This window comes from Zonotrichia leucophrys, unplaced genomic scaffold (genome assembly GCF_028769735.1).
Source record: "Zonotrichia leucophrys gambelii isolate GWCS_2022_RI unplaced genomic scaffold, RI_Zleu_2.0 Scaffold_59_292226, whole genome shotgun sequence".
NCBI classification, from domain to species: domain Eukaryota; kingdom Metazoa; phylum Chordata; class Aves; order Passeriformes; family Passerellidae; genus Zonotrichia; species Zonotrichia leucophrys.
The window spans coordinates 245,833-260,852 of NW_026992264.1; the positions used below are offsets into that span (position 1 = coordinate 245,833).

The 15,020-nt window shown below is 50.1% G+C and overlaps 1 pseudogene; it reads left to right on the plus strand.

Moving 5' to 3' along the window:
• The first annotated feature begins 6,541 nt into the window (after positions 1-6,541).
• LOC135460588 (histone H3-like centromeric protein A) lies at positions 6,542-9,965 on the plus strand (annotated as a pseudogene).
• Positions 9,966-15,020: the final 5,055 nt, after the last annotated feature.

Consider the following 15,020-nt stretch of genomic DNA (forward strand, 5'->3'; position numbering starts at 1 on the left):
GGACAGGCAATTATTGAGAGTGCCCATCAGATGCTCAAGGGCATGCTGCAAAAACAAAAAGGGGGAACTCCAGGGTTATGCCCTGAGGAAAAAACAGCTAAAGCTATTTTTGTACTTAATTACCTTAGAACAACAGGAGATAGGGAAGATCCACCTATTCTTGTGCATGGTGCCCTCACATGTAATCCAAGTGAGGAATTGCCTGACGGCATTCAGGTCATGTTCAAAAGTCCAGAAACAGGGGTGTGGAAAGGACCAGCTACAGTCAAATTATGAGGAAGAGGTTCTATGTGCTTACTTACAGATAAAGCATTCGGTGGATTCCAGCCAAGTGGGTGAAACCATTGCTATCAACGCATGTTGCGTCCAGAGGCGGAGAATCAGCGAAAGCACCAATTCCAGATGACCCTGAATCCGATTCTTCAACAGCTGACAGCTGAACGATGGTTGGAATACCTACCAAGTTTGCTGGAGTATGCTGAGGAAGTACGAGCAACTCCACATAAGCTTAATACACACGGGTTAGATATAGAGAGACTTCTTTTACCTTCACTTTCATCACAAATTTTAAGTCAGATAGTAAGTGCTTGATATCTTCATGGTTGTAAGCCATGGCTTAAGGTTCATTGTATAAAGTGTAACTTAAAAACTCAGTGACAAGTTTGTCAAGAGCATAATTTAGCAGTGGTCCGAGGGGAAAAGCAAAAATTTAGGCCTATTAACCTAATATGCAATAACTGCTTTCACATACTTAATACTAGTACCCTGAGAGTACCATTAGCTAAATTTTTAGGGCGTACCTCAGGAGGATATCAGAGTTTTCTCCAAGATGTATCTTTGACAGAAGTATATGAGCAAAGATTGTTACTGTGGTTGCAGTTTAAACTTTCTTGAATTGCTGTAGTAAACTAAATTGTACTAGAGAGCAAGATAATCGCTACAGAATGGAGAGTAAGAATAGCAATACCACAAATCCATCCCTTGAGAGATTTGGAGTGAGAAGAAGCTAAAGCAATTTGGGCAAAGCGCAGGCGTGATGGACGACAAGAGCAACAGTGGCACCAGTCTGGCAAATATTAACAATGTTGCTTAGTGGAGTGATTAAGGAAATGCAGGGAGTATACAATATAGAGCAACGAGCTAACCATGTGAGTTACATAGGCTAACAAAACAGAGCAAGAATCTTTCTGCTTATCACTAGCTACACCTTTGGATCCATTTGGCACCTGTTTAATTGGAATTCCTTTAGATTCAATGGAAGAATTTGGAAATTGGGCCAGAGCTCAAATTTATGGCAACTTAAGTAAGGCCTGGTCAAATTGGTGTACTAATAAAAATGGGATGATAACAGAAAATTGGTGTGAAAAAAAAAATCCCTAGAAATCCTTTAGGAGTTCAGGCATTTACAATCGCTCAAGGTTTAAAGACTACAAGTCAGTGACCACAGGAATTGGATATTTTGGGATCAGTGCCAGGAAATTATTGTTTGTTCTTTGAGTACCACAAGGGTAAAGAGCTGATTAGGGAGAAATCAGAAAAACCCAGAGATGATAGCACTTGGATATCTTCTGTTTCTTCCTGGTATTACAATACCGTGGCATACTATGCCAATTGGACATGATCCATATCCCTAAAACCAAAACCTGCAAGGATGTCACCTCCTGGAGTTTTCCTCATTTGTGGAGATAAAGCTTGGCCTGCGATTCCTCAGAACGCATGAGGAGCACCGTGCTCTTTTGGGAAATTGACACTGTTTGCCCCTAGCATTCAAGAGATGCTTGACATCAGGCACAAATTCCAACGTCCAAAACGTAGTGTGCATCTATTAGGCTCAGACTGTAAGGATAATGTAGAATTGTAGAATATGCCTTTGGTTATACTGGCATCACTTTTTACACCAGGAGTAGCTTCATCACAGGCCTTTATACAATTCAAACTATTGGCTTGTTGGACAGACAAACAAATTAACATTACCTCTGCAATACTGAATGAGATTACCCACTGATGTAGGTAGCATACGCCATGCTGTGTTACAGGAGAGGGCTGCTATAGATTTTTTGTTGCTAGCACAAGGAGATGGGTGTGAAGATTTTGAAGGGATGTGTTGTATGAATCTCTCTGACCACTCTGAATCTGTTGACAAGAAACTGTCATTGCTTAAGGAGAATATGAAAAAGCTGACAGTTGTTGAGAATTCTTTTGATGAGTGGCTAAAATCCAGGGAAATAAAGGGATGGCTCAAGGACTTAGTACTCTTTGTTATTATGGTACTTTGTATTCTTTTTTCAATTCTGCTTATAGTGCCTTGCTTACTACTCTGTGTGCAAAAAGTAATTGACCGTGCTTTTAAATCGGTCTGGCTTGTGCAAAAAAAACCAAAAAACGGGGAACTGTTGAGAGTTTTTTGTAGACTGAGGAGTTTTGGCAAGACAATGACCATATTCAGCTGATACACAATCCAGCCTGCTTGTAATCGTGGACAATGAACACGTTCACAAACAATGAATGATGGACATATTCAGAAATGGGGTCAGTATATCCTTGAAAGAGATACAAGAAGAAGAATCATCAGCACTCAGCAAGTTTGTCAGCAAGCCTGGGAAAGTAAGAAAAATGTGAGTCATGGGTGGGCCAGACAACCACAGCAAGATGTGTGAAAAATTAGATGATCCAATCAGCATTTTAATTTAGACGCATGAACAGCTAGGATTAACCAATCATGTATTAGCTAGAGACACGTGGACAGTAGAGATTTATTATAAATATAGTCTTTTTAGGGATAATAAATTTGGCTTCACTGCATCATGTTGGTCATGGTGTGATGTCTCTGAACCTCTACACCCTGCAATGGAAGGCAATTAGATCGGTTCTGTGATGTAATTTTATGGAGTCCAGTGGGGAACCTTCTCCCTGCCTTCCTCCTGGTTTATCTCCAGTTGCTCTGTCCTGCTCCCCATGCTGTGAGTGTTCGGTGGTGGGGTGGGGAAGTTGGCAGGACACAAAGATCACTCATCCCTGAAGTGACTGCCAGAACTCGGGCTGGCTCTTAGAGCTCCGGTGCCATGCCAGGAGAGGGGAACTGTCTCGGTATGGGGATTTACCAGAGGCAGAACCTTTATAGCCACTTGCTCTAAGGTGCCAGACACAAGCCACGACAGGGAGCAGGCACAAGAGGAAGGAGGATGCTCTCCATCTTGAGGTTCCACAAGGAACAGTTTATTCCAGATGAAGGGAGCATGACAAAGACCCCCTAACTCTATTGCGCAAGGGGTTTTGTACAGATACAAGTCAGGGGGAGATACAAACAGCTAACCAATACGGAATCCTCAGGCGATGAGTGAGGGGATTACACGAAGTGCCCCAGGCCAGCTGGGGTAGGAGGGTGGAGAGGATGGGTCACATGGGCCAATGGGGCCTCCAGGAGTAGGGGAATTCCAAAGGGGTGTTGCAGGACAGGGATTGGCCTGAGGTTTAAGTGGCAGGGGAGGTTCAGGAATCAAGGGCTGGGTTTGACAGGCAGGGAAAGAGCTGGAACAAGGGGTGGGGAATGGCATGAGGGACAGCTTTGAGGGAGGATAAAACCCAGGGGTAAACCAGCTTGGGGAGAACATGGGGGTACAACAGAACAAACCACTTAACAAGGAATCAATAAAATAAATTCAATCTGCAACAGCCCCAATGTTCATGTGGCAAAACCAGCTTTTATTTCCCAAGCCCTTGCTTATATAGGGCATTTGAAAAATCCCATCTGGATACTTCCATAGTTCAGAACTCTACTCCCCTTCAGGTCCTGGCCAAGGAAATGCCTGCAGCCTTGGGAGAGATGTGACTGGGCAAGGCCCCTGTCAGTCAAACCAGGGGACGGTTGGTTTCTCTATCAAAAACCAGCTAAAATACGGTAACACTGTGCCATCATTCATCCCTGTGCAGTGTACATGTGATGGAAGTTCCTACTGAGGTGCCATCACCATATACCAACTCATTGGCAGTGATGTCATGGAAAGGAGAACAAAGAGTCGATAATTTGGTTACTAAACTCTCACAATATGAAGAAAGTATTTTTTTTCACCCTATGGGCTTGCATCTTGTCTGTGGAAAAGACCTCCAGCAACTGAAAGAAGTGCCCTATGCTCTACTAGCACAGACTGGACTCTATAGGGGCCAAGTGCCCCCTGCTCAAGAGAGAGGGGCACACCACAAGGTAACCTGTGGTTTTACTTGCCTGGCCATGGTGAAGACTGTGGGGAATTTAGCTGACTAGAGACTGGAAAAGTACAAGACCGTGGCTAATTCCAAGTCCTGCACCTGCAAGATAGCGTGTCCTTGGGCCTAGCTGAGTATGATAAAGAAATGGACAGCGAGACATGAGAAGCAGAGAACGTAGGCCCAAAGGAATGAGGAAGAGTTGATGGTATAGTTTAACCAATAGATTGCTTGGCTTACAGAATATTCATAAACTTATTATTTGCTGTATAAGTGTTTGATGCTTTCTTCAATAAATTGGACCTGTGATGAACCATCTGGTGTCCTGGTCCCCTTCCTTCGACAGAAGACATATGGAAGTTGGAGGGAAAACCCACCTCTTCCTTGGCAGCGCAAGTATGTGAGTTGAGAAGAAAAATTAACCACCACAGAAAACTCTTCAAGGAAAAATGTCACTCAGTTTCCACTGGGCAAGTCTTCAGGTGGAATTGAAGGTCTGATGTTACTTCTGACCCTCTGGAAGGGATCTCCAGGTCATATTTACAAGAAGCAAGCAACAAGTACCAAGATCAGAGCTAGAAGGGGCCCTGGCTCCAGCCAGGTGTGGAAAAAGGACAGCGGGGTCAGTTGGACTGTGTGGATCCATGGCCTGGCACAGCAAAGCCACAGGTGCACAAGGCTTTAGCTGACATGGGTGCACAATGCACCCTGATGCCATCATGCAGGGGCAGAATCCACCTCTGTTTCTGGGATGACAGGGGGATTCCAACAGGGACTATACTGGAAGCTGAAGAGCTCCTGACTGAGCATGAGTGGCAGAAAAACGCCATTGTTGCTGGCCTAGAGGCTGCTTGTATCCTTGGCACAGATCACCTCAGGAGAGGTATTTCAAGGATCCAAAAGGACACCACTGAGCTTTGGGAAAGCTGCTGTGGAAACAGAAGAAATTAAGACAGCTGAATCCCTTGCTTGGTCTTTCAGAGGACCCTTCTGCTGTGGGACTGCTGAGGTAGTTGAAGAACAGCTGGTACTGATGGCCAGCACAGTGGTGTCCCATTGGCAACATGGCACCAACTGGGACTTCAGCACCCATGGCACAGACAGGAAGACCAGGGCATTGGGAACAGCCAGGGCTTGGGAAAAGCAGGTACTGCCTGACTCATCTGATCTCTTGTTGCGCCCAGGTGACCCCAGTGGGTGTTGGACATGTGTGGGTGTGTCTGCCTGCAGCTCAGCAAAGCCTTTGGCACTGCCTCCATCTCCCTGCCTCTCCTGGAGCACCTGCAGCTCGCAGCTGGGACAGGTGCCTCTCGCTGGGAATGCCTGGCTGGTGGCCAGGCCAAGGAGGAGTGGGAATGGGGCCACAGCCAGCTGGGGCTGGGCACTGCTGGGTTCCCCAGGGCTCAGCATTGGGGGCGGTCCTATTCAACATCTGGCCTGGGTGGACAGCTAGGGGAAACTGGGAGGCTTGATGGGGTCAAATAAGAAGTGTGGCTGCCCGCTGGGAAAACTGGAGGTTAGCTGGGAGGTCTGCGAGGCAATGCCCTCAAGAGACCCCAAAGTCCACCTGGGCCACCATGGGTTCACTAATGCCCCAATCTGCTTCTCCCAATGGATTTCATGGACAGTTGTAATCCTTGACTGACCCCTACTGGGTACTGGGAATCACAGGGAGCTACTGGGACCATGTTGGGAGACAACTGAAGAAACACTGGGAGCAAAGGGAAGATGCTGGAACCATGTTGGGGGTACTGGGACCATAACTGGGGCAACTAGGATCATACAGGGGGGGAAAACTGGAACCACACTGGGTTCATACTGGGAGTGTCTGGAACCACACTGGGGGCAACTGGTATCATACTGGGAGTGATTGGGATCATGGTGGGATCATTCTAGTAGTGACAGGAATTGATTGGGACCATTGGGGGTGTGGCAGGGATCATAGTGAGAGTCGTTGTGATCATACTGGACTCACACTGGGAGTGACCGGAAAGCACTAAAATCATACTCCAGGGGACTGGAATCATACTGGAATCACTCTGGGCGTAAATGGAACCATGCAGATGACTGAGAGCAACGGGAACCACATGAGAGTGACTGGGATCACACCAGGATGATTACAGAGCCCGTACTGGCACCGCACGGGGACGGTAACTGAGACTACCCTGGCAGCACCGAGGCGCAGGGTGCCTGGGGGCGGGGCCATGCAGAGTTATGCTAATAAGCCCTCGGCGGGCGGAGTCCGGTGTGGCACGGGGTGGTCGCGCGCCCCGATAGGCGCGTGGAGGGAAGTGACATCACGAGCGGCGTGGCGGGAGATTTGAACGGCGCGGCGGATCCCGGCAGCGCGTGGGGGCCCCGCACAGCTGAGCTCACCCCGACTCTCCCTTCCCCAGCCGCTGGGTCCCCTTCTGAACTGGCCCTGACCCTGCGGTGGACTCGGCCACACCATGCCCCGCCCCAAACCCACTTCCGACGGCGCGGGCATTCCCCAGCCCCCCCATTGCCCCCGCCGCAGGCACGCAGTGAATGAGGGGTGGAGGACTCCCCTTATAGACACCCCTTATGGACCTCCTACATCGAGCCCCATTTCAGGTCCCCCTCTAGAGCATTCCTATGGACTCCCTCTGTTGTTTTTCTCCGCCCCTAGTCTGCACCCTATATACCCCTATATGCTTCCATCACCTACAGTCACCCCACACTCCCTCTCCCCTATAGCCCCTCTACTCCCATTCTCCCTGTCCCTATAACTCCCCTATATCAGACATCACTTTAGCTCTCTATAGATCCTTTATACCCACAATGTCCCCCTGTTATGAACAAAAATTCAGTTAATATTTTTTTTGTGAGAAAGAGTTACAGGGACGAAGCCAGATCTCTGTCTCTGCCAGGGTTCTTAGTGCTTTGTTATTGTAATCACGGGTCGTTGTAGCTTATCTCCTCTTTTGTATTAGTAAAAGCCCTGGCTGGGGTGGGGTGATGGCCCTTCCCCGAGGCTGTGCTCTCTTCCAGCATAGGGAAGACACCTGAGAGGTTGGGGGGGTTATGCAAAGTGACTCCAAGACCAGCATGCTTTGAGACCTCGACTCCAAAATGCAACGAGAAAACCCCAAAAACAACAAGCCAAATAAGAGTTGAGAGACTAAAGTGATGTCTGGACATGAGGAGCCGATTGCTGAGCCTGCAGAGATGCGAAGTCCCTCTCGCCCTGACCATGGGAGTCGTCCCTGGCGGTGAGACTGGGCCGACGAGGCTGAGAGGACCAACATCTGACAGGGACACCACGCCCTAAAGGCTCCCACGAGGACCGGATCTCCCGGCTCTGCCCCGGTGGACAGAGCTGCGCATGTCCTCCTCCTCTGAGTCACCCTGGGAGACGCGACGGGGACTGCAGCCCTGCCAAGCCACCCAATCCTGAGCTGATCACTTTTAATAAAGGCATTAAAAAGGAGAAGAAGTCTCCTGGCCCTGTTTATTTCGCCCCCAGACGTTACAGATCCCTTATAACCCCCATAGCCTCACCCTGTTCCCCGGCCCCTATAGCCCCCATAGATCCCCTATAGCCCCCTGTGTTCTGACAGGCCCTATAGATCTATACACCCCATGTTCCTTCAGAGCTCCCCATCTGCGCCCCCCAGGCTAAATAGATCCCCTAAAGCCCCGACAGACCCCTATCCAATGCCCCCACAGGGCGCCGCCCAGGGCAGCGGACATTGCAGGAGATCTGCAAGTACCAGAGCAGCACCCGCCTGCTGCTGTGCCCTGGCCCCTTTGCTCTCCTGGTGAGAACCTCCCACATCCCTAAAATCCCCAGACATCCTGATTTCCCACCCCAGAACCTCCCCAGTACACCCCATGGACTCCCAAACTCCCCTGGGACCACACAGATCATCTCAGGTACGCACAAAATCTACTGTGGGACCCCCAAACCCCTCCAGGACCCCCCCCCCTCCCAATTTCACCCCAGAACCTCCAGCATTGTGTGAGATCTTCCAAACCACTCTGGATCCCCTCTCCTGGGATCCCCAAATCTGTCCCAGGACACCCCAGATCAACTCTCTTGACCCTGCAACTTCCCCCAGAGCCTTCAAATCCACCCTGGGACCCTTCAGCTCCCCATTGGACTCTCCCAAATACCCACTGCAACCCTTCAAGCAATCCCTAGGACCCCTTAAAATCCAACCCCAAATCCACCCTGGGATGCCTAAAATCCAACCTGGAACCCTCCAACCTCCCCATGGACCCCATCCTCAATTTTCTAACCTCCTACAGACCCACCAAGTTACCCCTCAGAACCCCAGATCACCCCCTGGGACTCTTCAAGACCATCCCTTTCCCCCAGGCCCCCCCCCCTCAACCCTGTTCCAGCCCTCCCCATGTCCTTGTCCTCCCCATCCTCATGACATAGTGGGCCTGTCCTCCCCCAGTATCCTTGCATATCCTCCAATGTCGTTCTGTGGTTCCAGACATCCTTCAGAGGCTGCATGCATTGAGAGCTCCCTGTGCCCCTCCTGCTGTGCTGGCACTCTCCCCCTGTCCCATCGGGTGTCCCCATGTTCCCATGGCCAAGGGTGTTCCCAAGATGTTCCCAGAGTGGTGCTTCCCCCCTGCCTCCAACGTGGGAGATCCCAGGGTGTCCCCATCATGATGTTCCCATGTCCCCACTCCCCAGTGTATTCCCAGGTGCTCCTGTCCCCAGTGATCCTCTCCCTGGGGTGTCCCCAAAGTGTCTCCAGGGTCACAACAAGGGTGTCCCCAGGTCCCTGGGATGTCCCCAGGACAGCGTCACCACATCTCCAGGGCATCGCCATGGTGGTGTCCCCAGCCCGGGATGTCCCCAATGCCCCCATATCCCCTCCATGTTGTCCCAATGTCCCCGCACTCCCTCTGACCCTGCTGCCCCCATGTGCCCCCCTCACTGTGCCCTCCCTGCCGCAGGTGCGGGAGCTCTGCCTGCTCTTCACTCACGGGGTCGATTACCGCTGGCAGAACACGGCCCTGCTGGCGCTGCAGGAGGTGCGGCTTGGGGGGCCCAGGCATGATGGAGGGAGGTCACAGAGGGGCTGGAGGGGTCCTATGGGTCCTGCAGGGGTATCCAGGGACTTAGGGGTGAAGGGAAGGGGCTGAGGGGGATCTCATGGGTACTGAGAAGGTTTCCATGGGGGTTGGGGGTCTGTGGGTGCTGCAGGGGGGGTCTGTGGGTGCTGGGGGTGTCTCTGGGAGCTGAGGAGGTCCAGGAAAGTCTCTTTGGATGCTTGGATAAGGCTGAGAGGTTTGCTGGGTGTATGTGATGGGAGCTGAGGGGGAGTCTAGGAGGATCTCCATTAGCTGGGGGGAGGGTCTATGGGTTCTGGGACAGGGTTCCATGGATGTTGAGAGGGTCTCTGGGTGCTGGGTGGGGGGGGGTCCCTTACTCCCAGGGTCTGTTGGGGATTGAGGATGGGTCACTGGGTATCGATCTCCCCCTAAGACATTTACAGGCACAAGGTGCTTTGGTCACCCATGGGTGGGTTTGGAGGGACCCTGCCCCCCGGGTGTGTGTTTGGGGGGGTGACTCTGGGGGAAGGTGTGGGGGTTGGGGCATGCTGGGGAGCTTTGGGGACCCTCCCTCAGGTTTTGGTTCACAGGCAGCAGAGGCCTTCATGGTGAGGCTGTTGGCAGACGCATACCTGTGCTCGCTGCACGCCCGCCGAGTCACCCTGTTCCCCAAGGATCTGCAGCTGGCCCAGCGCCTGCGGGGACCTGAGGTGGGGGGCACCTGAATGAGGACCCTCTGAGGGGTCTCTCCTGGTAATCTCACACCCATAATATTACTGGGACCTCCTATGGGACCATCATGCTGAGACCCGCCCCCCCCCCCAAGGGGGTCCCCCAAGGCCTCCCACGTTGACCCACCCCATAGACTCCCCCACCTCAGGATCCCCAACAACCCCTTCAGGGACCCATCCCGGGTTGAAGGTCCCCTTCCTTAGTCCCGCAACTCTCAGATTATTGAGGACCCCTACCCACGATCCCCCTGGAACCCCCATCACCAGCATGCCAGTCCCAGGGAAACCTACCCAGGACCTCCACCCTAGTGGAGACCCTCCCAGTTCTGCTGTACCACAATAAATATTTGTGACCCCTAGGTGCTGATGCTGGGGAGCTTGGAGGGGATTTGGAGTTGAGGCACCGCAGGGGGGAACTCTGGAGGGGAGGAGAAGCCAAAGGGAGAAGGGCTCTGAGTATTTTAGGTAAGGGCACCTGGGATGGGGGCCAGGAAGGTCTTGGGGCCTAAGGGTTTCCACGTATAGAGGTGGTGGGGGGGTCGGCTAGGGGGTGGTGCTTTGTGAAGGTTTAGGGCAAATTTGTTAAAGAATCTGCAAAGGAGGGCCCCTCCAGAAAGCAAAACTCACACGGCCCCTCCCCCCAACCGGTTCGGGAAAAAAATTCCTTGGAGAGAGGTGGAAAGAACCTGTTTATTTGACTGGCCCAGCATCCCCCAGCACACAAAATGAACAATACCCGATGACACCGCTTTGAGAAAGACGGCAAAATCAGAAAGTCTCCTTCGGGGGTGGTTGCTCTGTTCTCAGTCCCTCTGGCGCTGGGCCAGCCGCTGCAGACGAACCTTCGGTGTTCCCGAGTCTCAGTCCGAAGCAGGTTCGAGATGGTCACAGAAACAGGAGAGGAGAAACAGTCCAGGATGGAATGTGGACTGTTTGGCTAAACTAACTAATAAGCAGAGGCAAAGCAGAGCAGAAGCAGAAGCAAGAGCAGAAAAGCAAGCCAGCCAAGCAGCAAGCTAAGCAAGAAGAGAAAAAAACAGCCTGATGTACGCTCTCTCTGTGTCCCTGATAAGAGAAACCCAAACAAAACTTCCACTCTTCAGAGCCGGTCTTAAAGGCACAGAACAGGTGAATGGGGATACAAACATCATAACGTCACCCCAGGACACGCTTAAGGGATTCGCTTTTTGAGCGGAGGTCAGGGCTTTGGGGGCGGTGCTTAGAGGTGGCTTGAACGTGATAGGGTTGCCTCTGGGGGCGGGGCTTCGTACCCCCGCGGGATGGGGCTCTGGAGGTCTCCCGTCCATGGGCTGAGCTCTGGGGTGGGGCTTCAACGGGGTCCCCGCTACGGGGCGGGGCTTGGGGAGGGCCACACTTGGGGGGCGGGGCCATGAGGTTCTGGGCCGTCCCCGGCTGCTGTTCCAGCTGCTGCCGCTCGGCGCGCTGCGGAGGGGGGAGGGGCGGGACCTGCAGGGGCGCTGCACTGGCAGCGCCTGTGCCCGCGCCTGAGGGCACGGGAGGGACCCCAGAACGGACCCGCCCAACCCCAACCGTGCCCTGGGACTCCAACCCCCCCTTCCTCATGCCTTGGAGACCCCCCCCCCCGAGCCTCAGAACCCAAAACCTACCCTGGGACCCCAAATCCCCTTAAAACTGCCCATCACTGCCATCCTTGGGGTACCCTCTGAGCCCCCCAAACCTCAGGGACCCCAAATATCCCCCCTAAAATCCCAGCCCAGCCCCAACCCACCTGGTTTGAAATACTTCCAGTTTTGGGGTCTCCTCAATCCTCTTTTTTCCCCAGACAGACTGGTGGGGAATATTTTTGTTACTGAACCTTCAAAGAAAGTTCACGGTGCAAATTGTGGGCAGGACAGAAAATTGCTTTGACGTCTCTAATGTCCCTATAAGCAGCAGTACATTTGATAATGAGGAAATCACATTACAACCCCAAATTAAAGATGAAACCTTCTATGATAGTCAGGGTCTGTATACTGTTAATAAAACAGTGTGGTACACAGTAGCCAAGATAGCAAAATTCCAGGAAAAGTATAGCAGACTTACATAGTAATCGGAAACTGGATATGTTTGGAGAGTGCCTCTGGCAGAGGGTGATTAAATAATTTGTCTGAGGTGGAGGCCCAAGGCTTCTGAAGGCCAGAAGTATTTTCAATGGTGAGTGACCAGAGAAAACTGTGGTCTTTAACTCAGAGTGCCGCCTATTGAGCAGGAGGTTGCATCCATTAGAGAGGAGTGATTTGCTTAGGATCAAGACCCCAACCATAGATCATGGGACAGAGGGTGTACAGAAGGCAGTGTTTTTGCAACTGATGAATGACAGATGTTCCAGGACAGCCCTCACCTACATCACTGGTTAACCAAGTATGTGGCTGCCATGGTTAGAGTTTTGCTGGACATGATAAAACACTGTGGCAGAATTTCAGGATCACTTGAAGCAAGTGTTAACCCCACAGAGAGGAAAACAAGGGAAAAGACCTTGTGGTGAAAGAGATCTTCAGGGTTAATTAGCTATGGCAGAAGTATGGGTGTCACTCAACAATTAGTAAACAGAACATCCAAATCAGGAGATTGGAATTGCACCAAGGAAGTAGACTGCCCAAAAGGGAGCAGCAGGGTGCCAGTGCATAATGGAATGCAGTTTGAGTGAAAGGCTTGCAGAAAGGAATTTCTTGAGAAGTGATAAATTATCCACTGCTGTTCTGGAGAATTTAGTACCTGGGGAAAAGGAAAGTTGCACTCCTTTGCCACAAGCAGGATAAAGATGTTGATGTGGGAGTTGGAATTCCTGGGAGACCTACCATTACTATGGCCTCACAGGCTAATGTTATTAATTGGAGTCTTAGAAACAACTTTTGGCATCCTCAGTGAGCTGGGGGCTGGCAGCTGCAAACATTTAAGGAAACTCCCCAAAAGTAAGACTTACACAGAAAATGAGGTATCAAAGTCACCAATGGCCTCTGAGATGGAGACAGGAGAAAAGCTGAGAATCCAAGTGGATCAACTTATGACTGAGAAAGACCATCTTAGGACCCTACTTGCTGCAGCAGAGTGTAAGGAAAGACAATTATTTTAGAATTTGAATAGGGAAAATTATAGAAGAAAGAAACAAGAACTGAGAGAGGAAACCTTATATATCCCTGTTACTGAGAAATGAACAGTTGCAGGAACAGTTCCAGGAAGAAAAAGAGAAAAGATGAAAACTGAAAGAAACAGCAAAGGTGATGCTTAAGCAAGCTACCAATTCACCCTGTATTGTGCAAGAGTCCATTCAGGTGGCTGATTTGCAAAAGCATTCCACGCACAAGCCAAGTGAGACTGAAATGCAACAAGTGGAGCCCTATCAATACATACTAATGACCCATACATCCAGATTCCAGTTGGTTCTTGTCAATGATTAATTACATTTCTAGTAGATACAGGAGCACAACATTCAGTACTAATGAAGCAAGATGCCAAGAAGCTGGGTGTATAACCCAGACACTAAGAGTTAAAATCACTTTTGTAAATGGAGAAAATGTTATCTGTCAAGCTGCTTATGGTTAATTTATGGGTCCTGGATGAGAAGTGGATATTGGCTACTTGCTTTGCAATCAAAGATCACAATGACAATATTTAGGGTTTTGATGTTCTGAGTGTTTAAATCTGTTGTCTGCCTGATGGCAGTGAGTCAGTGTTAATGTCTGAACATTAGCCCAAACCCTAAAAGGAATCCAGAGACTGTGCTGACTCCACATGGCACCTGCACTCCCTGATCCAAAGACTGCTAGTGTGTCCCCGTGCTGGATTTTTGCTGCAGGAAGAAGTGGAATTTCTGAAGTTCTGGCCAATGTGGTCTCACTAAGAGTTGAAATATCCAATTACTGCAAACCTAACGGCCACAATATAAACACCCGTGTGCTTGGGCATTGATGGGGTGGTGACAGATTAAAAGAAAAAAGGTACTATCACTATGTCACACTCCTTTCTCTCCTGTCAGAGACAGTGGCCAGTGATCATTTTAACACTCCAGCCACATGAACATGCCAGTGTTTAGCCAACGTTTGTTGTTGGCATTGCCATTATGTCACAGATCACAGAATATTCTGAGTTGAAAGGGACCCACAAAGATCATCAAGTCCAGCTGTTAAGTGAATGGGCCATACACAGATTGAACCAACAACTGTGGTTCAGCACCATGCTCAGACCAACTGAGCCAGTCTTAGGGTCTGGCTCATGAAAGAGCTGAACAGACAGTTGTGGCTTATGATTTATTACAGGCAGTTGGACACACCTACGATCACTGCAGTACTAAACTTTGCAGAACTGATAGCTGAAATTAGGAGAGCACACTACCCATGGAGGACAACCCAAATTGCAGGAGACCCCCCTGAAAACACTGGAAGCAGCAACAGCAGTGGACAAGCACTTCATAAAGTAGAAGCTGAGATTCCTCCTGAAGAATGTCAAGGCCTAACACCATGAAAGACTAAAGAAATATTTACTATTCAACTCAACCCCATTTAAAGAGATGGAACAGAGAGATTCTGAGTGGGAAAAAGGAATTTTGTCATTAGTCCAAGTGATTAAACAACTTGAGCCACTAAGGGGTAACCTGTTCAGGCTAATGCTGCTGAGACTAAAATACTGTTTTTTCTATCCAGGAATGATATCAGTAATGATGCCAGCACACCCCCACTTGAGGATCAAGTTAACCATCAAAGGACAACTTATCCTTATTGCAAGAGCAATCACTGCCAGCAGGAAGCAAATTTGGTTCACATATTAACAAGTTCAACCCACAGGGTAGAGTCACTTATTTAAGCTAGTAAGTATGGTAACTTAGTACATGCATTCTACATCACACATGCTTTTCAGTTTTAAGTGCACTTAATTGAATGTGACCAGGGATTTTACCCATTACCCAAATTAGATAACACTTCCAATATTATGTCCAAGGATTGCTCCCACCAAAAAGGTGCCATGATAGAGAGGTAGAGAGGTCTTGGCTGGCCTTTACCTCCTCTGTGCAGCCTCTCATCAGCACTGCAA